Source organism: Phyllostomus hastatus, unplaced genomic scaffold, assembly GCF_019186645.2.
Source record: "Phyllostomus hastatus isolate PE091 unplaced genomic scaffold, TTU_PhHast_1.1 phas_scaffold_129, whole genome shotgun sequence".
Classification (NCBI taxonomy): domain Eukaryota; kingdom Metazoa; phylum Chordata; class Mammalia; order Chiroptera; family Phyllostomidae; genus Phyllostomus; species Phyllostomus hastatus.
Genome location: NW_025334009.1, coordinates 34,688,186 through 34,701,056, shown reverse-complemented (window position 1 = coordinate 34,701,056; position 12,871 = coordinate 34,688,186). Strand labels below are relative to the sequence as shown.

The 12,871-nt window shown below is 44.7% G+C and overlaps 1 pseudogene; it reads right to left on the bottom strand.

The window, feature by feature from the left end:
- Positions 1–7,507: 7,507 nt before the first annotated feature.
- On the bottom strand, positions 7,508–7,970 carry LOC123830419 (annotated as a pseudogene).
- Positions 7,971–12,871: the final 4,901 nt, after the last annotated feature.

Sequence of the window (12,871 nt, the reverse complement as noted above, 5' to 3'; positions counted from 1 at the left end):
AGGCTTATAGACGAAAAAATATTTCTATAGGTGAGAAGCTTCAGTTCTAATCCTCTTACAGAGACAAGAGACAGGGCTTTGGGATCATTCAAGTTAAATCAGGAGTGAGAATTCTGCATAAAGACAGAAGGTTTGAAGAGCTGCATCTTTAGTGAAAAGATGGTTAAAAAAACTCTCCCACCAGCCCAGAGACATAGCAATAAAGCTCGTCTCTCTCTTCCTGGTCTCGCATAAGAAATCAAAACACCAAGTTTGCACCAGGTGATGATTTAGAGTTGGACTTACACCAACCACATCATGCAGTAAACCCAAGTTGAAAAATTAATAAATGTACAAAAAAATAGATCCCAAACTGGTAATACCTCCAGGGAACCTGGCAAAACCAAAATAAAATAAAACCCTTCTGTAAGGTAATTCCAAAAACTCAGGCAGTACAGGATTCCAACAGGGAAAGCAATCAGCAAGGGAAATGGCAAACCATACAAAGAAAAGTTTACCATGAGCAAGAGTTTTCCAAAACAATGAATAGGAGAAATGGCATCCCAAGAGTTTCTAATAATTGAACATTCTGATAGACTACAACTATATTTAAAATAATAAAAAGAAAAGGGGAAGAAACAAAAATCTTAATAAAGTCTTAGTCAGGTTTTTGAAAGAAACAAATACAACTTCTAGAAATAAAAATATATAGTCATCAAAATTGAAATTTATTGGATGGGTAAAACTGTAGAATAGATGGAACTGAAAAGAGAATTGCTGAGAGAATTCTGGACAAGATGGAGACATAAGTAGACACACTTTGCCTCTTCACATAACCACAAAAAGAATTACAAGTAAACCTCAAAACAAATAATACCCAGAACTCTCAGAAAATTGAACTGTATAGGAGTCTGACAACCAAGGATTTAAAGAAGCCACATTTATCCAGATGGGTAGGAGGGGCAGAGATAGGGCAGAGCCAAGGCAATGTAGGGTGGGGTGGAAAGGTGGCTACAGAACAGGCATGGGCAGTCCCACATTCACCTGTGGTGGATAAAAATCAGGTGGGATACCTGGGGGCCAGTGATCCTAGCCCCAGGCCAGACAACACAGTCCAGGGATCCAGCACCAGGAAGATACACCCCCACAATTTCTGGCTGCAAAAACCAGTGGAGGTTGGGGCAGCAGAAGAAACTGTTGGGTTTTCAGGAAACTTCACTTAAAGGGCCCTCCTGGTCTTAAAACATATGCAAACCCATGTAGTCTGGGATTCAACACCAAGGCAACAGCTGGAAGGGCACCAGTTGAATACAGGGAGTGGGTGAAGTAACTGGAAACAGGGCAAATGTTGAGCAAACCTCCTGAAGCCAGGCAGCAGCACAGTCCTCTGTCGAAGCCATGAGTTACCTACAAAGGAGTACCCAAAGGAGTACCTACAAAGGAGTACCCACAAGACTATCAGCTGATTTCTAAAAAGAAAATTTGCAAGCAAAAAGGGAATGGCAAGAAGTATTTAAAGTGATGAAAAGCAAGGACCTAAAACTTAAGTTACTCTATCCAGCAAAGCTATCATTTAGCATGGAAAGGCAGATAAAGTGCTTCCAAAACAAGGTAAAGCTAAAGGAGTTCATCATCACCAAGACATTATTACATGAAGTGTTAAAGGGATTTATTTAAGAAAAATAAGAAGATCAAAACTATGAACATTACAAAGGCAACAAATTCACAACTATCAACAACTTAATCTAAAAAATAAATTAAGCAAACGACCAGAACAGGAACAGAACCATAGGTATGGAGATCATTTGGAGCGTTATCAGCTGGGGTGGTAAAGGGAGAGTATTAGGGAAAAGGTGCAGGGATTAAAAACCATAATCAGTAGGTACAAAATAGACAGGGGGATGTTAAGAATAGCATAGGAAATGGAGAAGCCAAAGAACTTATATGCATGACCCATGGACATGAACTATAAGGTGGAGATTGCCGGAGGTAAGGGGGTATTAGGCAGAAGGGGGAAAAGGAGAAAAATTGGAACAACTATAATAACAATCAATAAAATATAATTTAAAGAGAGAATTACTGAATTAGACAATAGCTATTAGAAAAACACCAATCACAGGGGAGAGAAGAGGAAATTTCAGGGGACAATGGGAAGGGTTTACGGGAACAAATTTAAAGGACACATGGACAAAAACTAGGGGGAGGGTGGTAATGGGAGGGAAGTGGGGAGGGTTGGGAGGGTGGGCTGGATTGGGAGTAAAAGGGAGAAAACTGTACTTGAACAATGATGAAAAGAAAAGAAAAGAAAAAAGAAACACCAATAAGGTTTCACAGAGAAGCAAAGTAATGAAAAGTATGAAACACAATTAAGAGAAAAGCAAGAGAGAATGAAGAGATTCAACAAATTTCTCATAAGAACAAAAATAATGGGGAAGAGGTTATATTAAAAGATATAAGAGCCAAGAATTCTCATTAATGATGAAAATACAAATCTTCATAAGAAAGAATAACTCCAGTCCCCAAGCAGATTATATAAAAATAACTCCATGCCTATAAATATATTAAAATTACAGATTACCAAAATAAAATCTTAAAGGCAACTAGAGAGAACAGACACAATGACTACAAAAGAACAATGAGGCTTACCGCAGACTTCCCAATAGCAACCACAGATGCCAGAAAGTAATAGAATATCCCAAGTATTTCCCACATATTGAGGAAAAATAACTGTTAACTTCAGTGTTCTATATCTAGCTATATTAACATTTAAGAGGGAGAATTAATTCTCTAAATTTCAGCAAAAGACTTCTCACAGACTTTTGGCAAAAGCACTATGAAACTGAATAGTTCAGGAAGAAAGAAACTGAACTCTAAGGGAAAGAATGGATAAGCAAAGAAAATGCAAACATCTAAGTATCTGTAAAGAAGCATGGACTATAAAAATACACAGATAATAGTGACAGAGACTTAGCCATAATAAGTGCTTGACAAATGTTTTTTGGTCAGTGATTATGGATTAAGTGCACCTCTTCTGAGACATAATTAATTCTGCATTTTGTTTGGGGCATATGGCTGTCACATTTGATTTACTTCTTTATTCCAGGAATGTTCATCATTTCTGGGCAATCAAGAGCATCCCTTCATAGGATGGAGAAGTACAAATCGGTAATTACAGAATAGTCAGGGAGATGTCAAGTACAGCATGGGGAATACAGTCAGTAATATTGTAACAACTGCATATGATGCCAGGTGGATGCTGAAAATATTGGAAGCTCACTTTTTAAGTATATGATTATCTAACCACTATGCTGCACACTTGAAACTAATACAAAATACTACAAATGTAAAAAAATAGAACACTGCCTACCACATAGTAAGTGTTCAATAAAATGTCACTTCTTTCAAAATAAATTAATAAAAGAACTCAAAAAAAGAGTATCCCTTCATAATTTAAGTGCAACTGTATTTATTATTTTATCTTTTTAACCTTTGCTATCTTTTGTTGGTAAAAGAGGGAATTCCAGTTTGAGTTTGGTCCACTGCATTGAAAATTTACTCAATAAATTTTTATTGAACCAGAAAAGACTCTTCCCACCTCTTCCCACCTCTTTGGTAATACACCCAGGCAGAAGGGTCCTCATCACCTGCCAAACTCCAGAGTAGTTAGATTCTTACATGGTGACTCAGGGCTCCAAGCCTGAGAATTTACACAATGTCATAGTGGTCAAAACAGTCACAAGCTTACCCAGATTCAAGGGGAGGAGACATTTACCCCAACTCTCAAAAGAAGGAGTGTCACAGAATTTGGAGGCCATATTTTAAAACCGTCACCTGCTATTGGAAGATAGCTGAGATTTGGTGCCACTAAAAGTGGGAGGTAAAGAACACGTAACAGCCCTAGATGGTGTGGTTCAGTGGATTGAGTGCCGGCCTGCAGACCAAAGGGTCACTGGTTTGATTACCAGTCAGGGCACACACCTGGGTTGTGGGCCCAGGCCCCCGTTGTGGGTGTGCAAGAGCAACCACACACCGATGTTTCTCTCCCTCTCTTTGCCCTCTCTCTAAAAATAAATGAATAAAATCTTTATTAAAAGAAGCATCTTCTCTTTAAAAAAAAGAACAAGTAATGATAATAACAAGTTATATAATTTATTGAGCATATATTATGTTCCAGACACTGTATTTTCTTTATCCTCAGATCAAACCTGTAAGAAAGGTAGGAATACTATTCCCCATCTTACAGGGGAGGAACCCACATTCATAGAGTCATTCTGAATGCCCAAGTTCATACAGCTAATGAGCAGCCAGATTCAAATACATGACAGCCACACGGCAAGGCAATGCTTTTCCCCACCCTGCTATATTAATTCTTATAGTCACTGAGCAGTGATAACTTACTCTAGTCCTCACCCACTGAGGTTGCCTGTGAAGAATTAAAGCTAAGGGCCAACCATCAGGAGAGGGAGGTGGCATCCCAGGGCAGGGGTTTCCTGTATAAACAGGAGGCACATGGGAAACGGCACTGTGGTGCAGGGACAATGGGCAGTGAGCAGGCAGGGCCTCCTGTCTCCGGTGGGCGGTGGGCACTCAGGGCTGCGGGCGGCGGGGCAGGAACAGCTGGGGCCCTGACTCCCTGTTGCCTGGCCCAGGAGAGGAACTGCCTCCCTCATGGCTTTCCCAGGAGGAAGTTCCCCACTGATTCTCGGGAAGCCCTTCCCATCACAGGCCTCAGCTGTGCCTAGACCTCCTCTTTCTTCTCCTGGAGCATGTTGTCTTTAGGGCTAATCTGGGATACGGGTCTCCTCTGATGTCCCCATGACCTGGAGGCTTGGAGGGTGTGGGTAGGCCAGGCCAGGCTCAGATGCCAATCCAGGAGGCAGCCACCACTGAATGTATGCTAAGGGGAAAAAGCGGAGTAGTAAAAAACAAAAAAACAAAACAACAAAACAACAAAAAAAAACCTTGGTATATGTAAAACAAAGAGACATAACTCTACACCCCAGCTCCAGTTCTAGCTAGCTGTGTGACCTTGGGCAAGACATTTAACCTCTCTGAGCCACAGTTTCCTCATTTGTGAAGTGGGGGAAATAATATCTATTCTGAAAAGAGCTGTTTGAAGATTAAATGAGAATCTGTGTAACCAACACCTAATAACAGCTGCATAATAGTGACTATGAGTTTTTTAAGAATGTATGGAGTCCCCCCCACCTTTGTCCCATAACTAGTCTACTGTGCCCTCTGAATTTTCGCCGTCAGAGAGACTTTGTCACCACTAAAGTACCAATCACCACACAAGAAGCAAAGTGTCCCAGACCTGAGAATCCAGAGGCCTGGGGGAGGGTCCTGAGCAGGCCCTGACCACTGTTTGTCAAAGGCTTCTTAGTCACCTCCCCCTTCTTTGGCTGTTTCTGCTCCAGTCATTTCACAGCTTCCCAACTCTACCCATCTCTTTTCTTTAATGTTCTCCTCTCTCTGCCTCTCCACACCCTCCCTGGGTGACCTCATCCAGCCCCATCTCCCTCTCCTGAGTCCAGATCTGCATGTCCAAGGGGCTCCAGAGATCTCCTCCTGAAAGTCCCTCAGGCACCTCAGTTGTAACAGGTTCCATGCAGGTAAGCACCACACTCAAGAAACCTGTGCCTCCAAGCCTTCCCTGCCTCGGGGAATGAGCAAACCCTATGCCCAGCTGACCAAGTCAGAAACCTGGGAGTTGTTCTGACTCCTCCCTCACTGCTACTCTAATCAGTTAGCAAGTCTCACAGATTCCACTTCCTAAACGTATCTCAAGGTGTGCCCTTCTCTCCACCCACCTGCTCCTTTCTTAGCTCATGCCCATCATCTCTCACCTGGATGCCATGAGCTTCAGCCGAGGCTGCCTCCAGCCATCCTCCTCACTGCAGCCAGAATCAGCTTCCTAACACACAAACCCTCCCTTTCACTCTCATTTGACAGCCCAGATGGCCTCAGGGAAAGGCTCCCTAGGCCCTTGTCATGTAGACTGCGTTAACCTGTCCAGCCTCATTGCCCACTGCCCACCCCACACACACACTGGGCACTGCCAAACCCAGCCACTGGTGGTTCCCTGAGAGCACACTCCCTACCTCAGCTCTGGGCCTGTACACTCACACTTCTTCTTACTGGAATGCATTCCCTTCACCTCCCCTGGCTCTTACTCATCCCTCAAGACTTAGCCCCAGCATCACCTCCTCCAGGAAGCCTTCTTCCACCACTTCCACAGCCTCAACCATCCCTCAGCACAGCATGTACCATACAAAATTGCATTTGTCTGTTTACCTATATAACTCCCCACTAAACTGTATTTCTCAGGGGCAAGAACAAGTTCTTCTTCTACAGATCCCCAGGCCTGGCACAGGGTCAGTACTGAGGTGGTACCTGGATATGTCCATATATGCATGAATGAATAACAAATTCTACCTCCTCATGGAGTGGCACCTAAAGGCACTCTTTTGGGAGGGGGCAGGCAACCAGTCTTAAGAAAACCCACATATGTGGTAGAACCTTCCTCCTCCCAGTTGGCTCATAAAGTTTAAAGTTTGCAAACACTTTTGCCCCAAAGCCCCAGGAGTCAAAACAAACAAACAAACAAACAAAAAAAGAACTCCTTCCCAGACCTAAAAAATGGAGAAATACCAGGTAGCATTTGGTGAGCAGACTGCCATATATAACAGGCACTCTTGTTGCTGTTGTTGCTGCTGCTGCTGCTGCAGAAAGTGTATTTGGATGGAACTGGAGTACTCAGCAGGACACGTAGCAGTGTAAGATAAGGTCAGGAAGGTGGGAATGGGCATCCCACTGAGGCTGAGGGACTGGAAGCTGATCCTGGGGCAGGTCACTTCTGGAACCCTTCTGTGGTTGTATGGGGAAGGGGTGACGGGCCGAGCCATAAGGGAGCAGGCTGAGGATGAGGTGGCTGAAAGCCAGGGGTCAGGGTGAGTCAGGGCTCCTCATGTCAGAGTTGATCAGCTCTGCTGAGGACTCTGCTGCTCCCTGACCCAGCCATGGGGTAGATACTGTCTTCGAGGCATTGCTGGTCTCACAAAAGGTAGAGAGAGTTCTCAAGGGACCACCCAAGGCTCATAAACCTACAGAAGTGGGGCCCAGAGCAGCAGACAGGATTCCAGCAGCTGTGAGATACAGGATGCTGGAGTGGCCCCTACCTGGGGTGGGGAGGCCAATCCATCAAGGAAGGCAGGGACACAGCAGGAGGGAGGAGGCTTCCCTAAGCTGGCTAACCCTGTGAGTGCCCAATTGAATATGAGAAGACAGGTACCTGGAGGGGGACAGAGAGAAGGGACTACAGACTGGGGCACTGTGGAAGCTCAGGCAGCAGATAGGAGGCCTGGGTAGCAGTATGGGAAGTGCCATCCTGCCCCACTTCCCCTAGGAGCCCACACATGCTGTCTTCAGAAGGTTGACTGGGACACTTCACCACCCTCCCATCAGCTGTGTGGTAGGAACCAGAGTGCCATGATCCTAGAGGGTCACAGGCACTGGAATCCAACTGGGGCTATTCAGAAACCTTCTTTTCCAAAGCAGCCACATCCTTTTGGTCACAGGCTGGAGCTGGGACAGGAGTATCATCTGTGTTGTGAGGGTGAAACTTGAGCTGTTCCTTGGGGTGGGGGGAGGGGGATACGGGTGGGGTGGGGGGGGGGGGACATTGTGGCCTTGCTCTGCTGTTTCCTCTGTTCCATTTGCAGAACAACCTGGTGCAGCTCTGTCTTCTGGGCCTCCAGGCAGCTCTGGGAGCACCCCACAGCCTTTGCCTCCTGGCTGAGGTGCTGGGCCTTGGCATTCAGCTCTGTCTCCTTGGCAGCCAGCTCCTCCTTAAAATGCCTCAGCTCCTCCTCCACATGGGCAGGATGCATCTCCACTGTCTCCCAACCCTCCTCTATGTCCCCAAATTTCTTCCTCTGGGTGGATTCCAGGGACTCCTCCAGGGTCTCAAAGTGGTCCTGGTTTGTGTCCATCTGGGGATCCAGGTAAGGGTAAGTGACAGAGCTGGGCCTCCCTCTACCTGGTTCCTACCCTCCCCCATGGGCAGGTCCTGTAAGAGTCACTCTTTCCCAGCCTGCAAATCAAGGAGTTGCCGGTTTGATTCCCAGTCAGGGCACATGCCCGGGTTGCAGGACAGGTCCCCAGTGGGGAGCACACAAGAGGCAGCCACACACTGATATTTCTCTCCTTCTCTTTCTCGCTCCCTTCCCCTCTGTAAAAATAAAATAAATAAATCTTATAAAAAAAAAAGAGTCACTCTTGATGGGCAGTTTTCCTAAAACTCAACCTGGAGAGAAAAGGGGTGGGGGTAGGGGGTGCACACACACAAGTGAGAACACATATGTATGAGTGCACAACTGTGTGAACATGTGGGCACACGAGTGTGTGGTATGTATGTGCAACTGTGTGGCCACACACCCACACTCACATGATTGTATTCTCTATTCATATACTCTTCAAATTAAGGAAAGACCATCTCAAAACATAAAATAATGTCCCAGGAGCCTTCGCCAAGTCCCAAAAGCCACAGGCACCCATTTCTCATTGAACATTAGAGCCGAGGCAGTCCTGCCTGTCCTTAATGAAGTGCCAGCCTCCCCACACAAGGAGTTCCCTCCACCTGGACTTTATCTGGTCTCCAGTGCCACCCCTACCTAAAGAATGCCTTTGCCATGCCTTCTCAAGGCCACAGGGAAGTTGCAGTCCTACCAACTCAACAGAACCTTTACTCCTTCCTGGGACAGGTGTCCAAGGCAGGGCTTAGACACAGGCAGTGAGAGTTTGAGGGTCTGGCTGCATGGGAAAACCAGCAGCCATGGTGGCTCGCTGAGGATATCAAGAAGACCTGAAGAGAGAAAGGCACTCCGTGTGCAGGACCCCAGCTGGCCCTGGTGGCCCTGGGTGCATGTGACTGCGCTGGTGAGCCTGGTGACCTACATGCTGTGAGGGGATCGGTGGGCAGGGGTGTGGAAAGGCCCTGCATACTGAGCTAGGCAGGTTCCCTGTGGGCTCCCTGTGCTCTCCAGGGTAAGGAGAACACCCTGCACCCTGCCCTGGCCCTGGCCCTTCCCCTGGCCTCAACCACTGGCCACTTCTTCCAAGGGCCCAGCCTCAGTGGGGAAGTGATGCATTCAAAGCAAGGAAGACCCCCACACTCCAGCAAACCCTGCTTCTGCCCCAATGGGGCAAGCCAGCTCCCTTTAGCCCAGCACACCCAGAAGCCATGCTTGCCTTCCTCCACCCAGGAGCCTGGCAAGATTGCCAGCAGCCTTTGCCTTAGGGCTCTGTAGAGCCCTCTGCATCCCAAACTTCCCTATTCTGCATCTTGAAGCTTTACTATTCATGAGCACACACAGGCAGATCCCTAACACCTGTCTCCCTCCCACTCTCTACCTCTCACAGAACTATAATTAAATCCTGGACTGATTCATACAAAAGTGTAAGTGATTAATATATGAATTATTTTCCTAGACTAAATCTTCACTAAAAAAGAAAACGAAAAAAACTAAATGTACAATCCCACACATTCATTCAACAAACATTTCATGCCAGACCTATAGATGTCTCAGGCACTAAGACACAATGATAAGAACACAGCTACTACCCTCAGGGAGCTCACAGTCTGGCAGAAAGAGATAGGCAAAGCACAGACAAGGGGCCATGGGAGCCCAAATACACAGCTCAGACTGCTGATATGGATTATTAGAGCAGGGAAGACCTCCAAGAGAAGGTGAGCTTGAAGCAGATCTAAAGGATAAACAGCAAGCAGCTGTGAATAGGCTGATAGGCAAGCCACCTTTACCATGTCCAGGGAGGGCAGCCTGAAGGCCCACATGAACAAGGATACATCCCTAGTTTGGTGTGAGAGAGGGGTGTGTAGGAACGCAGAGCACCCAAAACATGGACATGCTGAGATAGCCAATGGCCTGTTAAAAGAAGGCGGGGTATCCAATCCCCCTTCAGAGCCCTGTTTCGGGCACACGCAATAAGAAAAGTTTGTTGAATTATACACCAGGCTGGTCTGTGATCAATTGTGGATCAAGAGTATGTCATCTTTATTCCCAGACTGGAGAAAACTCTTCAAGGGTAAAAACTAGGTCTTTTTGTATATCCACCAGAGAACTTGGCACATACCTGGGCACCTGACAAGTACACAGCTAAAAGTGCCCTTGATTAAAGCAGTAACACGCTGTCCTCTGGCCCCAGCACACACAGTGACATTGATGGGCAGCTCAGCCCTACTGTGGCCTCTCCTAGGAGACTTGACTTTTACCTGCCAGGTCTTCCCAGATCACCCAGCCAGAAATCTCCCTGTTCTTTCTCTTTCCCCCAATGCCACCTGTGTCTTGGGCTGGTGGGCTGTGTACAGGTTGCACACGTGTCACCTGAAGTTCCCTGTGGGCAGGAATCACACATTGTTCCTCTCTTCATCCCTATATCTAGAACAATGCTGCACAGAATAGGGGTTCAACAAATGTGTGTGAAGAAACAAAGGACATGATTGTTCTTTCATTCATTCTTTTCTTCTTTCAGGTGAAAGACACTGTCTAATATATTTCAGGACCCACAAAACCAGCCATTTCCTAGATGATTGATCTCCTTGAGTCCCACTGTCATTGTCATTAAATATAAGAACCCATCTTTCATCCTGCCTGTCCTTCACAGACCCTACCTCAAGGCAGTCAAATGGTTGATAAACAGTTAATCAATGAAGAAAGTGATTAGAAGATCACCATTGTGCTAATGAACCCTAATGAATAATGGCTCTAGGCAGTGATCATCAATGACAGTTGAAATTCAAAAGAGAAAAAAACATTAGTGTCTACTGATGGAAGTATGCAGCACCACTGGTGAATTGTTTTTGCCCAACTATCAAATGTAACCTAACCAAACCTCTAGATCTACCGATACCCAGGGGCACAGGCCAGAGGAGCATGTTAGAGGGTGTCACGGAGACACGATTGGCAGAATCGAGGCTCTGAGAAGCTCCCACAGGACAAGTGGCCCACTATCTTTGAAAGATCTATTGCAAGGAGAAAGACAGAATGGAGAGATATCTCCAGTTTAAAAGAGATTTAAGACACATATTAACCAAATTTAATGAATGGATCTTGTTTATGTCCTTAAACAAATCAACTGTAAAATCCTTCTGAAACTATTGAGAAAATTTGAACATTAACTGTATATTTGATATACTAAAAAATTCACTCACAATTTTTAGATATGTTGGCTTTTTTAAGTGTTTATATTTTAGTGATATAAAAGTATATGCTTATGTGAAGTAATTAATAGACATGTCTGGGATCACCTTCAAAAGAATCTGGTGGGGGAGGGTGAAGAAAACTTGTGGAGATTTAGAAGAAACCAGATGGGGGTTCACTGTATTATTCTCTCTCCCATTTTATATATAGCTTTGAAATGTGCTGTAACAGGTTTAAAACAAAGAGGTCAAAGACACAATAATAATAGTATTACTAATAATTATTGCTAGGGTTTTTTAGTGCTTCCTTTGTGCCAGACCCTGTGTTAAGTACTTTTCACATAGTGTCTTACTTAATCTTCTCAAGAACCCTGAAACCTAGATACAAGCCTCACCATTTTACAGATGAGGGAACTGAGGCACAGAGAGGCTGGATAACAGGACCAAAGTCACACAGCAAGTAGATTACAGAGCCAGAATTCAACTCTAGATCTGCTGGCATCCGAGCCCGTGTTCTCCACCCTCCACCATCTCACACTCACTGACACTGACTTCCCAGGGCCCAGGTTTCACTCTGTCTCACAGCTGAAGAAGCTGAGCTTCTGTTCAGCAGTAACTAGTAAAGTTGCAAATGTCAGTACCTTTTGTTTTCTTTTTTCCTTTCACAAATGTCAGTACCTATTGACCCAGCAGCCACTCACGTCCTGGTAAACGGCAGCGCTTGAGCACTAGCAGGCATGCGTAAGAATATCCACAGCAGGACTACCCAACGTCCCTCAATAGGAACATGAATAAATAAACTGTGGTGTGATCATACAATGCAATAGTTCAACACAGTGAAAATGAATGGCGTTTGTCTGTATGTCATCCAGGAACTTTTCACAAACATCGGGTTGAGTGAAAAAGCAAGCATCCTTCTGCAATAGCAGATACCATTTACCTAAATTTAAGAAACACAAGACAATACTAAGTATTGCCTAGGAGTGGATACACATGTAGTACAAGTGTAAAAACTGCTATGGGAGTAATTAGCACCAAATTTACCATGGTGACCACCTTAGGAGAAAGAGAGACAGAGAGGCATCAAGAAAGGGTGCAGAGGGGACCTCAACTATATCTGTACAATGTATTCCCTAAAAATAAATATGTGTGTTAGTGAGGCCATAGAGAAATAGGCATCCCACACATTGCTAGTGGGACTGTACACTGCTTCAGTCTATAAGGCGGGTAATTTGGTAACATCTACCAAAGTTTCATATGTGCATACCCTTTGACCCAACTCTACACTTTGTGAAATTTTGTACAGATACATGCACATACCTACAAAATTAGGTATATATATTACATTACAGTATTGTAATGTATTGTATTATATATTACATTATATTATATTGTATTATAATATAATGTATTACATTATATTATACATTACAGTATTGTTTATAAAAACTAAGGACTGGAAATAACCTAATACCATGCAGCTCAAAAAAAAAGAATGCACAGATAGGGAAAGACTTCTAAGATGCAGAATACTGTGCATTAGATGCTGCCATGTGTAAAAAGTGAGAAGGGTGGGGCAATATACACAGCACATTTGCTTATGCATGAAATATGTCCAGTAGGATAGATGTGAAAGCAGGGTCATGGCCTGTGAGAAGGATGACTTAGGGACAG